At 40.1% G+C, this 13,946-nt stretch overlaps 1 pseudogene; it reads right to left on the reverse strand.

The window, feature by feature from the left end:
* Positions 1-7,278: 7,278 nt before the first annotated feature.
* Positions 7,279-10,793, reverse strand: LOC141508150 (transmembrane protein 41A pseudogene; annotated as a pseudogene).
* Positions 10,794-13,946: the final 3,153 nt, after the last annotated feature.

Here is a 13,946-nt window from a genome sequence, read left to right on the forward strand (position 1 = left end):
AGCAAATAATATGATACACATTATACATGTGAAATCATGCAAAGTATAATTTCATCTTAACCATATAGCTTCTTTTGAAGCATAACTCAGATTCCACTTTCTACAAAATTTAATTTTTTAGGTAACAAAACAATCTATTTTTTCTCCCTTTCTTTCATCTACCCATTGAGAAGAAAAAAAGTAAAATAAAATTCTTTCTACAAGGCCATTTCTGACAACAATCCATATATATATACATACATATATATATATATATATATATATATATATATATATATATATATATAAACACTGGAAGAGTAAGGCTTTGACTGGCTCACTGCTAGGGGACCAAAGTTCTAAAGATCCTGGGAAATGTATTTCTTCTCTGCTTAGACAAGAGGAAACTAAGGATTGGAGGGTGGGTTTTTCCCCACTCCTTCAGCCATAGTTGGAATTTTTGAGGATCTCTCCAGAGAGAGAGTAGAGAGATAGAGAAGGCTGGGCTTTCCATTGCCCATGAAGCATGAAACAATAGAACAACATGGCTTCAGGGACTGATGACAGACTGGAGCATTGGCAAAAGTTAACTATCAGTGGGCACACTATGCTTAGTCCTGGAGATACAAATATGGGGAAAAAAGAAAGGTAGTCCCTGTAGCCTAGGAGCTTAAAATCTAAATCTTAAGAGTGGCTTCATTGTTGTACACCTGTGAAACCTGGACAGTCCACCAGTGCCATGCCAGGAAACTGAATTGCTTCCATTTGAATTGTGTTAGAAAGACTCTGAAGATCACCTGGCAAGATAAAGTACGAGACACTAAAGTCCTTTCTTGAACTAAACTGCCAAGCATTCAAACTCCTCTAATGGGCTGACAAGTATGTTTGAATGCCAAACCTATACTTGACAAAGAGACTTATTTTGTGAAGAATTCCCACAAGGCAAGCACTCACATGGAGGTCAAAAGAAGTGATATATGGACACTCTCAAGTTCTCTTTGAAGAACTTTGGAATTGATTGTGTGACATGGGAGACACTGACAGAAGACTGCCCAGCATGGTGTGCCCTCATCAAAGAGGATGCTGTGCTCTATGAGCAAAGCAGAATTGAAGTAGCTCAAAAGAAACAAGAGATACCCAAATTTAGAGAATCCTCCCCAGATGTTTAAAGGGACCATTTGTGCCTGATTTGTGATAGGGTATTCTGAGTTTGTATTAGTCAGATCAGTTATAACAGAGCCCACTGTAACTTACTCTAACAAAGTGATGTTATTTTGGTCCTCTTCAAGAATGAAAGACAACAACCCAGAATGGTCAGATTAAAGATGAGATTTTCTCTCCTTAAATGGAGGTTTTGGAGTTGATGGATCTTCCTCTGTCAGAGGGTAGTGATGAGATGGGCTACCAAGATAAGAACTCACAGGATCATGAGGTTATCCTAAAAATGAGATTCCTGTGGTCTGGTGGAAAAATTAGAAAACTCCCAAATAGTACAACCAGATGAGAAAGGAGGTAAGAAATGAAAGGAAAAGTGACATGAGCAATTAGTGGTCCTTACCCCAATAACATACTTTCATTAGGTTAAAGACTGTATTTGACTGATATTTGTGGTGACCCTGTTCTTGTATGTTCTAGTGTCCCTTTGTTACTGTTTTGAAGGTAGGAGCTCTTAGGAACCAAATAAGAGAGAGTCACCTTTCCTAGCACAGGGTTGGGATACCAATGCTCTCTAAAGGGGGTTGTGGCATCATTATAAACTGTTCCTAAGTTTCATAACTATACTTCCAAGAGTGGAATTACTATGACCCTGGGACTTTTAAAAATCAACCACATTAAATATCAGACTTACATAGTGGTCCCAGGGGTTACAAATACAGGGTGACTTCTTAAATTGACTAACTCTAAGACTTTCAGAACATCCAATACCCCAGTCAGGGATGGTTTGCTTTTGTCTTTGTGTCTTTTTTTGCCTTACACCAGTTTTGTCAAACTCAAGTAGAAATAGGGATCACTAAATCTTACATCAGGATCCCTACAGATTTAGAAAGCCAGATTAACATAATCTATGTTTTATTGTATAATACTTATTTTGTTGGGGGTTTTTTAGGGTTTTTTTTAAGGTTTTTTTTTAAAGACAGATGGGGTTAAGTGGCTTGCCCAAGGACACACAGCTAGGTAATTATTAAGCGTCTGAAACTGGATTTGAACCCAGGTACTCCTGATTTTGAACCCAGGTACTCCTGATTCCAGGGCCGGTGCTTTATCCACTGTGCCACCTAGCCAGCCGCCCCTTAGTACTTATTTTGTTAAATATTTCTCAATTACATTTTAATCTGATTGATTTTGGGAATATCCCAGGAGGCAAGTTGGAACCTTTGCTTTACATATATATATATATATATATATATATATATATATATATATATACATATATACATATATATACATATATATGTATATATATATATATGTAATATGTATATTCTGTAAATTTAGCTGAATTATAAGGCAACAGATCTGTTCTAATCCATTAACCATAGCATTTCCTTTCAGTCAATAAGCATTGATATAAGTACTGGTCAGTCAATCAGCACTTGGGAAAAGTCTAGAATATGCCAAGCACTGAGATAAATATACATCTTAGTTTCCTTATTTAAGCTTTGAGGAATTTTTTTGGGGGGGCAGACAGTCTTTTCAGATATTACCCATAAATGACTCAATTACTAAATCAGGTATGTGAAAAATGCATGGTGGGAAAACTGAAACAATTCTTTCAAATACTGGCTTGTGTAAAGGAAATTTTTATGAAGAATTTTAGATGAGTATTAAACATTTATTGGGAACAAAATTTAATGTCTTTCTAGATAAGCATACTGTTTAACAGTATTTGAGTTTGAAGAGAACCAGTTGCATGAAAACTCTGGTGCTCAAATGGTCCCCACATTTTCTGAAGTTATAAGATTGCTGTCTTTAAAAGGAAAGCATAGTAAAATGGACTCTGTAAAGGGAGTATGATAACACCTACATTACTTAACCTTACTGAAGGCTTTGCAAAATTTAACAAGCTATTTAAATGCTGATGACTATTATTGTTATCTAAACAACTTGGGGGAAAAATTACCATGGTAATAAGGTGATACTTGAGAATTGCCTGTGACTGTACATGTGCACCACGAGGCAGAAACTTGAGGGAACATAGTAGTCATTCAGCAGTATAAACAGTCCAAATCAATTCAAATTCAAAACTTGAACCCAGGACAGCTTGGCTTTGAGCCCAGTCCTTTATTTACTATATTGCAACTGGCTCTTTCCAAATTCAAATAGTGTAAACAATATACTTTCAGCTGAGGAATCTCTCATAGAAAGCTCTTGAGACATGAGGAGGGAAAAATCATTGCTCAGATTTGCAGAGTTAATGGCCTAATAAATAATCCAAATCTCCCGACTCTAGCCCAGAGGATTTTTTTCCTGTACCATGATAGGAGCATCATAAGCAGGCCTCTTTTCCCCTCTAAGTCCTCTTTCCCCAAAGGGCCTTCTGAGAAAGTTCAAGAGTTTTCTATGAGAGATTTCTCAGCCGAATCCCCAAAACTCATAAATGAAAGGACTGTGGGCTTGGTCCAGACATAGGAAATGGCTGTCTCTGTAACTGTGGTTTCCGCCTCTCATTATCTAGGACCAGTCAGCCCTGTCCTGTCTGGCACCCTCCCTTTCCATTTGCCAAACTTGACCCAGATTACAAGTCTTTCTTCAACCCAAGCTTTTCTTATGAAATGACACTAGAACTAGGACTTACATCCTGCATCCTGATGATCTGCAGGTGCAGAAACCTCTTAACCCTGATGAGGGAGGAAGGGCTGGTGGCCTCAAGCATGTGATCTTACATCTCCTTTTCTTCTTTCCCTGCTCCTGAAGTCTGAACTTTATGGAGGAAGAAAGAGTTTTTCATTATATCAGTAGGGACCAGGATGAAAACATTGGTCTTTTCAGACAAGACAGGGACTCAACACGTGTGTGTGTGTGTGTGTGTGTGTGTGTGATGAATTTCTTTTTCAGTCTGTTGAAGCCTGTGGATCCCTTTTCAGAATTTAAAAAAAGTTAATAATTGAAAGAAATGATGAATTTCAGTTTCAGGTTATTGAAAATAATGGTGTATTTTTTTTCCCCATCCAAGTAAGAACCTCTTGAAATCTATCCATATACTTGGATCCTAGGTTAAGGACTCTTCAGTATATATGGGCATATATTCATATGCAGTGGAGCACATGGGTACATTCTCTTCATTTAACAAACTGGGATCTCTACTAACTTGACCCTTTCAGTATTTCAGGGAAGCTGGTTGCCAATTACTCTTTTTTTAATTTGAATTTTTCCATATTACTACAATAATCCTGTTGTAAAAATAAACATAATCCCTCCCTCCAAAGAAAGAGAAACCTCTAGAAAAATAAAGTGAGGGGGGGGAAAGTAGTCTTTGGTCTGTATTCAGATACCATCAGCTCTGTCTTTGGAATGGACAGGATTTTTTTAATCATATTTTTTCCCCATATTTGCTATCTATATTTCCCTTCATCCTATTCCTCCCTACTCCCATTTATTCTATTCTATATCTCCTTTTCACCTTGTCTCTCCTCAAAAGTGTGTTGTATCTGATTATCTCATGATCTTTCCTCTCTTCTTTCACCGACACCCCCTCTGCTTTCCCTGTCCCCTTTCTCCTATTCCTTTCCTCCTCTATTTTTTCCTCTCTGAGCCTCTTCCAATTAGAATAAAAGCTCTCATTCTCCTGCACCTTCCCCCCTTTCATTGTTTTGTAAAAGCTTTTCCTTGCCTCTTTTATGTGAAATAACCTAGCCTATTCTACCTTTTTCTTTTCCCTTCTCCCAGTACATTCTTCTCTTGTCCATTAATTCTATCTATAATATATTATACCTTCATATTCAGCTCCCTCATGTGCCTTGTCTATATATACTACTTCTAACAGCCATAATAAATGAGAATGTTTATATGAGTTATGAGTATCATATTTTCATGTAGGAATACAAACAGTTCAACATCATTAGGTCTCTCATAATTAGCCCTTCCTGTCCACTCTCTCTCTATGCTTCACCTGAGTCCTGTACTTGAAGATCAAATTTTCTGTTAACTCTGGTCGTTTCAACAGGAAAGTTTGATAGTCCCCCTATTTCATCTTTTCCCTTGAAAGAGGATGTTCATTTTTCCTGGGTAGTTGATTATTGGTTGCATTCCAAGCTCTTTTGCCTTCTGGAATATCATATTCCAAGCCCTATGAGCCCTTAATGTGGATACTACTAAATCCTCTGTTATCTTGATTGTAGCGCCAGGATATTTAAATTGTTTCTTTCTGGCTGCTTGAAATATTTTCTCCATGACTTGAGAGATCTGGAATTTGGCTATAATATTCCAGGGACCATTTTTTTTAGATCTCTTTTAGGATGTGATTGGTGGATTCCCTCAATTTCTATTTTACCCTCTGCTTTTAGGATATCAGGGCAATTTTCCTGGAGAATTTCTTGAAAAATAAAGTCTAGGTTCTTTTCCTGGTCATGACTTTAGCCTAATAATTATTATTTTTAGGTTTTTGCAAGGCAAATGGGGTTAAGTGGCTTGCCTAAGGCCACACAGCTAGGTAATTATTAAGTGTCTGAGACTGGATTTGAACCCAGGTACTCCTGACTCCAAGGCTGGTTCTTTATCCACTATGCCACCTAGCCGCCCTAGCCTAATAATTTTTAAATTATCTCTTCTGGATCTGCTTTCCAGGTCAGTTGTTTTACCAATGAGATATTTCACAGTTTCTTCTAGTTTTTCATTCTTTTGGTTTTGTTTTTTGTTTCTTGATTTCTCTCTAAGTCATCAGTTTCCCTTAGCTCCATTCTATATTTGAAGGAATTATTTTCTTTGAGAGAGAGTTTTTTAAATTAAATTTAATTTTTTGATTCATTTTATTTTATTTGTTAATATTTTATTTGTTTCCCAATTATATACAATAGTAGCTTCTGCCTATCATTTTTGTAAGGTTTTGAATTGTACAATTTTCCTCCCCACCTCCCTTCCCTCCCCCCCAGAAGAAAGTCTGATAATCTTTACATTGTTTCCCTGCTATACATTGATTGAAATTGAATGTTCTGAGAGAGAAATCATATCCTTCAGGAGAAAATAAAATATTAGAGATAGCAAAATTATGTAGTACATAAGACATTTTTTAATTTTTTTATTTTTTTGTCTGAATTAAAAACCAAAATTATTCCCAAAATCCTTAATGGCAACAATTCAAGCCAGAAGAGTTCATTAAGAGAATGTGCTAATTTGCTCTGATTATCTCCAGCATATTAAGAGTGACCAAGTAAGAGAGGGATGGGGGGAATGGGAGGGTCCTGAAGGCAGACAAAGCTGGGGAAGATGCCTCCACATCCTGCCAGGACACGTGGCCCCAGGAGGTCACTCCCTCATCTCTCCTTATCTAGCTCAAAGTTTTGTTATTTGCTATAAATATTTCTTTTTAGGTTTTTGCAAGGCAAACAGGGTTAAGTGGCTTGCCCAAGGCCACATAGCTAGGTAATTATTAAGTGTCTGAGGCTGGATTTGAACCCAGGTACTCCTGACTCCAAGGCCAGTGCTTTATCCACTACACCACCTAGCTGCCCCTATTTGCTATAAATATTCAGGATTGGGGTACCCCCCACCCCCTCACTGGGTAAAAGCCCATCTGGCATGCAGCTCCCCTCCCACCACTTAACCCTCGTCCCCAGAGAGCTGGTAGAAGTCTATCGGAAAAAAGGCTAATCCCTGAGACCAGCATGAACCTCCAGACAGCAAAGAAGGCTGGGGTGGGGGATGCAGTCAGGGACCTTGGGTCACACTCTAGGCCTCGGGTCATCTCTAGAAATGTCTCTGCAAGAAGATAAGAAAGACCATGAGTCTCCTGACCCAATACTGTAAGAGGGTGCCAGCCCTGACCCAGCAGAGCCTGGGTGACTGTGAAAAGGTCAAGGAAAGCCCTCAAGTGACCCCAGGTCACTGGGGGGGCCTGGCCCAAAAGACCCAAGGCCCAGCAGGCTGGAGAGCAGGCAGCTACAGGCGGGCTTTGCTCACTGGATCACCCTGCCTCTCACCTATTCAAGCACAGGCTGGAGGCCAAGGCCGGGAGGAGCCAGCTGTTCCCAGGCCAGGAAGGCAGGTATCCAGGGGAGCCCACATGTGCCACCCCTAGCAAAGCAAACCTGATCCAGTCACATCCCCTCCTTGTTGTTTCCCATGAGAGTGCTTCTTGGACCCCTACAACTGGAGGCACTTCGGGCTGAACTGTTTGATCAGGGTCCCAGGGATCAAGGCTACTAGAGTAATGGCCAGCAGCTTCAGCAAGGGCCCCCAGGAGATGTTGTCCAGGGAGGTGATGGTGGACAGGATGGAGCCGGTCTGAACATAGATAAAGTTGTATGGGATCAGTCTGAGGAGGACAGAGAACTGTACAATTGGGATATTCAGTATTGGGGATGAGAAGTTCAAGAACCAATTGGGCATCATGGGGAAGAGTTTCAGGAAGAGCAGGAAGAAAAACAGACTGTTTCTGTTGTCTTCTACCCTTTTTTGCAGCATGGCTACCTTATCAGGGAAGTAGGAGACCACCAATTGTTTTTCAAAAGCATTAGAGAGCAGGTAACAGCAGGTGGCACCCACCAAGACCAGGACACAGCACAGGATAAGTCCTAGCCATGGTCCGAATAAGACTCTGGCCAAAATGTTCAGGAAGCTGGAGCCTGGGATAGTGAAGCACTGCTTATAGAGATAGGTGCTGTAGAACAGGGGCAGCACATAGGCTTGGTGCTCTGTCTTGTAGTACTGGAGAAACTCAGAGAACTCCTGAAGCTCTTCCAAGTCTGAAGGAAACTTGAGCACATTGCTTCCTCCTGCCAAGGCCAGATTGTGGGCCAGAATCTGGGAACATGGCCTAAATCCCCCCCCCCCCACCCGCCTCCTGGCCCACTGCACACTCCCAGAGAGGGAGCACACTGGGAGCAGAGGTCAATGGATTGAAATAAGACACTTAAAAGAAAATTTGAAGGTAATAGACTTTAGTCTCTGTTTAAACTCCACAGTTCTTAATCTGGATACAGATGACATTCTCTATCACAGGTACTCTAAAATTGTCCCTGATTATTGCATTGATGGAATGAGCAAGTCCATTAAGGTTGATCATCACCCCCATGTTGCTGTTAGGGTATACAATATTTTTCTTGTTCTTCTCATCTGGCTCAGCATCAGTTCATGCAAATCCTTCCAGGCTTCTCTGAAATCCCATTTTTCTTGGTTTCTAATAGAACACTAGTGTTCCATAACATATATATATACACCACAGTTTGCTAAGCCATTCCACAATTGATGGACATTTACTCAGTTTCCAATTCTTTGCCATCACAAATAGGACTGCTATGAATATTTTTGTATAAGTGATGTTTTTACCCTTTTTCATGATCTCTTCAGGGTATAGACCTAGTCGTATTGCTGGATCAAAAGGTATGCACATTTTATTGCTCTTCTGGTATAATTTCAGATTGTTCTCTTCAGAGAGCTTTTTTGTCTCTTTTTTTATTTGGTCAGTTCTACTTTTTAAGGCATTCTTCTCCTCACTGGACTTTAGGACTGCTTTTTCCATTTGATCTAAACTGATTTTAAGATGTTATTTTCTTCACTATTTTTTTGGCAATTCCTTCACCAAGCTGCTGACTTGGTTTTCATGATTTTCCCACATTGCTCTAATTTCTCTTCCCAGTTTTTTCTCTTACTTCCCTTACTTGGTTTTCAAAGTCTTTTTTGAGCTCTTACACAACCTGAGACCAATTCATATTTTTCTTGGAGGCTTTAGATACATAAGCTTTGATTTTGTTATCTTTTGAGTGTGTATTTTGATCCTCCATAGGACCAAAGTAATTGTTTATGGTCGAATTTTTTTCTTCTGTTATTTGCTCATTTTCCAAGCCTATGACTTGATTTTAAATCTTTCTTAAGTTGGGGCTCTGCTTCCAGGGTGGAGAGTCCCAAGCTTTTGAGGGTTTTGTAGCTGTTTTCAGGGATACCAACCCCAGGGACCTCAATTCCTTCAAGGTCTTATGAGAGGCTCTCTTGACCCGTACTTTGGGCTGTGGATGACCACAAGCACTCCCCTCTGCCTTGGAACTGTGAGGAGAGGCCCTCCTCCACTAGAACAGTAAAGCTCCTTTTCCTGAGACTAGGACCCAAATTGCAACTTGGATCTGAGTATGGGCAAAGTAAGAGAGTCCTGCTTAGAGACCTCTGAGAGACCTCAAAGAGTCCTCTGCAGTCTCCCCAGACCCCCTTACTATCCTTGGCCTGAGCACTCCTGAGGCAGCTGCTGGGTGGCTCCCCAGGCTCCTGGTTCCTGGGATGGGTCTGCCCTGAGGCCTGTTCTCAACTGGGCTTCATGCTTACTCTGGTTTGGCAGTTTTCCTGCTGACTTTCCAAGTTGTCCTTGGTACTCCCTGGACTGAGAGATCTGGAAACCACACTCCCTACCTTGGATCCAGGCACCCTCAGGGACCCAGGCACCATAGGCTGTTCCTGGATGACTGGAACTGGTTTGCTCTGGCACGGCCAGTGTGTCCTGGATGTGCTGTGGTCTTTTCTAACCCTAGTGTAAAAGACCTTTCTGTTGATCTTCCAAGTTGTCTTGGGCTGGAAAATGGTTTCATTTAACCTTTCTGTGGGTTCTGTCACTCTAGAATTTGATTAGAGTCATTATTTAAAGTTATTTGGAGGTCTAAACTACCATCTTGGCTCTGTCCTGCCAATTACTCTTTATCATGTCTTCTTGTATGGGTGGCACAAAGTCTGCTCATCTAAGGGTTGTATATGTGTGTTTTCACTAATCAAATTACTCAGATTGCTTGTCCCCTCTACTATCACTCTCATATATCCCTTCAAGGTGGGGTAGGGTTTTGTTGAATCTCATATCATTATCATTACAAAAGTGTAGGGTCAATCTATCACCTCATGTAGTTCTGGAAGCAGGTTCATCAAGCCTCCACATGGGCTGATACCAGTAGGATGTATTGTGTATGCTCTATGGATATTGTCTTACCCTCTGAGATTATCTGTCATTTGCAGTGTTTATAACTTGTGTGTACATAGCTATTTATACCTTGTCTCCTCTATAAGAGGGCAAGCTCTTTGAGGGAAGGAATTATTTTTTGCCCTTCTTTTTATCCTCAGTACTTCACCTAGTTCTTGACATGTAATAAACAATAAATACTTATTGATTAACTGACTTCTACCAGGCATTATGCAAGTTGGTTTCAGATTGTATAGTAACCGCCATTTAGTATCTGGCTATTTGACAGGTAGATGATCTCATCAGTGTTGGAGGTCTTCCTCCACTGATATAAATTACAACCTAATTACACTTTTATATCCTGGGTGATGTAAAAATTCAGGAAACATTTCATGTTTTTTTGGTTTGTTTGTTTATACTTTGTCCTAACCTGATGAAATTAACTTATATTCATTTCTCTGTTTTTATGTTGTTTCTCCTCCTGTAGAATTTAAACTCCTTAAGAGCAAGAAATGTTTTCATTTTCTTTGTATTTATTCCTATTGACCAGTATGGTGCAGGGCAAGTAGTAGGTACTTAATAAAAGCTTGTTGAATTAAATTCTTCAATTATGTGGTTCCATTAATCCTTCACAGAATAAAGATTCATCAAATGCCCTGAAAATATTTCTCTAGTTCTTTGAATGTTTCACTGATACTAGTATAACCTTACCATGGCCTATCATTCATGCCTTTCTCTATATGATCATTTCAGTTTCTTTCTAGTCTAGACACTTTCTTGATAGTGTCTTTTATGCCATTCAGTCCTTTATATCTAACTGACCCCAGCCCATGCTTCACTTGATCCTCCCATCCCCTAGGATACCAGGGCCTCACTAGCCTGAATGTCTTGCCTGGGTTGATCACCTTTTGTGTGTCCCCTTTTTCTCTCCCTCCCTCCCCACTTTCTACCTCTTGCTCAAGAAGAAAGAATGTAATCATTATTAATACTGATCCTGGAAAGACTGTGATAGTCAACTACCTTATGGTTTTATTGCCTAGACTCAAGCTCATTTCCCTGGTCATTAATCCTTGAGATAATTTTTATTCCTTTTGTAGAATGTAAGCTCCTTGAAGGTAAGAACAGTTTTGTGTTTGTAGTTTCTGAGCAGAATACAGAACTTGGAACATAGTATATACTCATAAAAGCTAATTGATTGAAGATTGATTCTAATCTATCAATCATCATTAATAATATACTGTGGCCAGCCTCTTTACTATTCATATTATATCAATAGTTCAATCAATATTTATAAAGTGCTTATCTGATGTATCAAGTACTGGTCTATTTACATGGCTGGGTCATTTGCAATTTTTATTAGAGTGTGGTATTCCATGATTCCCTGTCTTTCAGTAGCACTTGAGACATATTCGAACTAAAAGGTTGACTTTTGCAACAAGGCATAGCTTAGAATTGTTGAAAGTGCAATGGAATTTCTCTAAATGATAGAGTCATCATGGTATGGTGGAAAGAATACTGAATTTGGGAATCACAAGACCTGGGTTCAAATAATGTTTCTGATGATTATTAACCATGTGACTTTGGATGAGCGCCAGAATTGTTGGGTTGGAGGGGACCTTAGTGGTCATCTTGTCAGGCTCATAAGTGAGGAAAAATCAACTCCACAACAGTAAACAAGTGATCATCCAGCCTCTAATTGAAGACTTGTCATGAGGGAAAATCAGATACCTCCTGAGGCAGCTCATTCCCTTTTGGTTAGTTCAAATTAAATGCCATTTGCCTTTGACATAACCCTGAATTTGTTTCTTTGCAATTTTCAACTAATGATTCAGCTCTGCCCTCTGTTGTATGCAGAAGTCCTTCAAATTTTGAAGATAGTAATTATTTTCCTCCCTCCCTCAACTCTTCCCAGTTCTAGTCTAAACATTCCTAATTCTTTTTTATTTTTTTATTTTTATTTTTTTAATTTATTTTTTATTCTCATTTTGTACAAATTTTTTTTACATTAATAAAATATTCTTCTTTACACGTAAACAAAATACCCCTTCTCCCTCATGAATATAGATAGACTTGCTTGGGCGAAAAGAGTAAAGGGGAGAGAAAAAATTAAAATAAAAAAATAATAGTAATAATTGTAGGTATGGCCAGGTGGCGCAATGGACGAAGCACCAGCCCTGGAGCCACGAGCACCCGAGCCCATATCCAGCCTCATAAACCCAACAATCACCCAGCCGTGTGACATGCAAGCCACCCGATCCCCACTGCCCTGCAAAAACCAAAAAAAAGAAAGGAAAAAAAAAGACCCAAAGTAAAATAAAATAGTAATAATAGTAGGGGTGGCTGGGTGGCAGACAGAGCATTGGCCCTTGAGCCAGGAGCACCTGGGTCCAAATCCAGCCCCAGACATCCAAAGATCACCTCGCTATGTGGCCCCAGGCAGGCCACCCAGCCCCACATGCCCTGCACCCTCCCCCAAATAATAATAACAAAAAATGTGCTTGAGTCTTTGTTCCAACACCAACAACTCTGTCATGGGTGGATCTCATTCTTTATGATAAGTCCATCACAAAAATTATTTCCATATTTTTCCACCATTGCCATTGCTGATCGCAACTCCCTCCTTTCTTATTTCTCCACTACCATGTACTCTATTTTCTCTCTCCTTTCACTCTGACTCTGCTGTAGGGTCGCTGAGTGGCGCAGCAGACAGATCCCTGGTCCTGGGGCCAAGAAGCCCTGAGCCCCCATACCACCCCATAGACCCAGAATCCACCTGGCCTTGTGGTCCTGGGCAGGCCTTCCAATCCCAGCCCCTTGCAAGAAGTAAGAAAGAAAATGTGTTATATCTGGCCACTCTCCCCCCATGGTCCATCCTCTCCTCCTTTATTCACATCCCCACCCCTTCCCCCTGCTCCCCCCTCCTTCTTACTCCAGTTGTCTATACCCCATTGAGTATATATGCTGTTTCCTCTCCTAGCCATCTCTGATGAGAGCAAAGGTTCCTTCATTCCCCCTTGCCTCCCCATTGCAATAGCTCATTGTAATAAAAAAAAATCTTATGTGAAATATCTTGGATTATTCCCCCTCTCCTTTCTCCCATTCCATTTCCCTTTTTTTCTATTGACTCCATTTTTACACCATATTTTATCTTCGAATTCAGCTTTCTCCTGTGCTTCAACTATAAAAGCTCTGTCTACCTGCTCTATTAACTGAGAAGGTTCATATGAGTATTATCAGTGTCATTTTTCTATGCAGGAATGCATGCAGTTCATCCTCATTAAGTCCCTCCTATTTCCCCCCTCTCCTCCAATCTCTGTGCTTCACCTGAGTCCTGTATCTGAAGATCAAACCTTCTGTTCAGCTCTGGCCATTCCAAAAGGAACATTTGAAATCCCCCTGGTTCATTGAAAGTCCATCTTTTTCCCTGGAAGAGGACATTCAGCCTTACTGCGTAGTTCATTCTTGGCTGCATTCTAAGCTCTTTTGCCTTACGGTATATTGTATTCCAAGCCCTGCGAGCTTCCAATGTAGCTGCTGCTAAGTCCTGTGTGATCCTGACTGCAGCTCCACGATATTTGAACTGTGTCCTTCTGGCTGCTTGTAATATTTTCTCTTTGACTTGGGAGTTCTGGAACTTGGCTATAATATTCCTAGGGGTTGGTTTTTTGGGATCTCTTTCTCTGGGGGATCGGTGGATTCTCTCCATTTCTATTTTGCCCTCTGCTTCTAGAATATCAGGGCAATTTTCCTGTAGTAATTCTTTGAAAATGATGTCAAGGCTCTTTTCCTGATCATGACTTTCAGGTATTCCAATAATTTTTAAATTATCTTTTCTAAGTCTGTTTTCCATATCAGTTGTTTTTTCAATGAGATATTT

The sequence above is a fragment of the Macrotis lagotis genome, chromosome 1 (genome assembly GCF_037893015.1).
Source record: "Macrotis lagotis isolate mMagLag1 chromosome 1, bilby.v1.9.chrom.fasta, whole genome shotgun sequence".
Classification (NCBI taxonomy): Eukaryota; Metazoa; Chordata; class Mammalia; order Peramelemorphia; family Peramelidae; genus Macrotis; species Macrotis lagotis.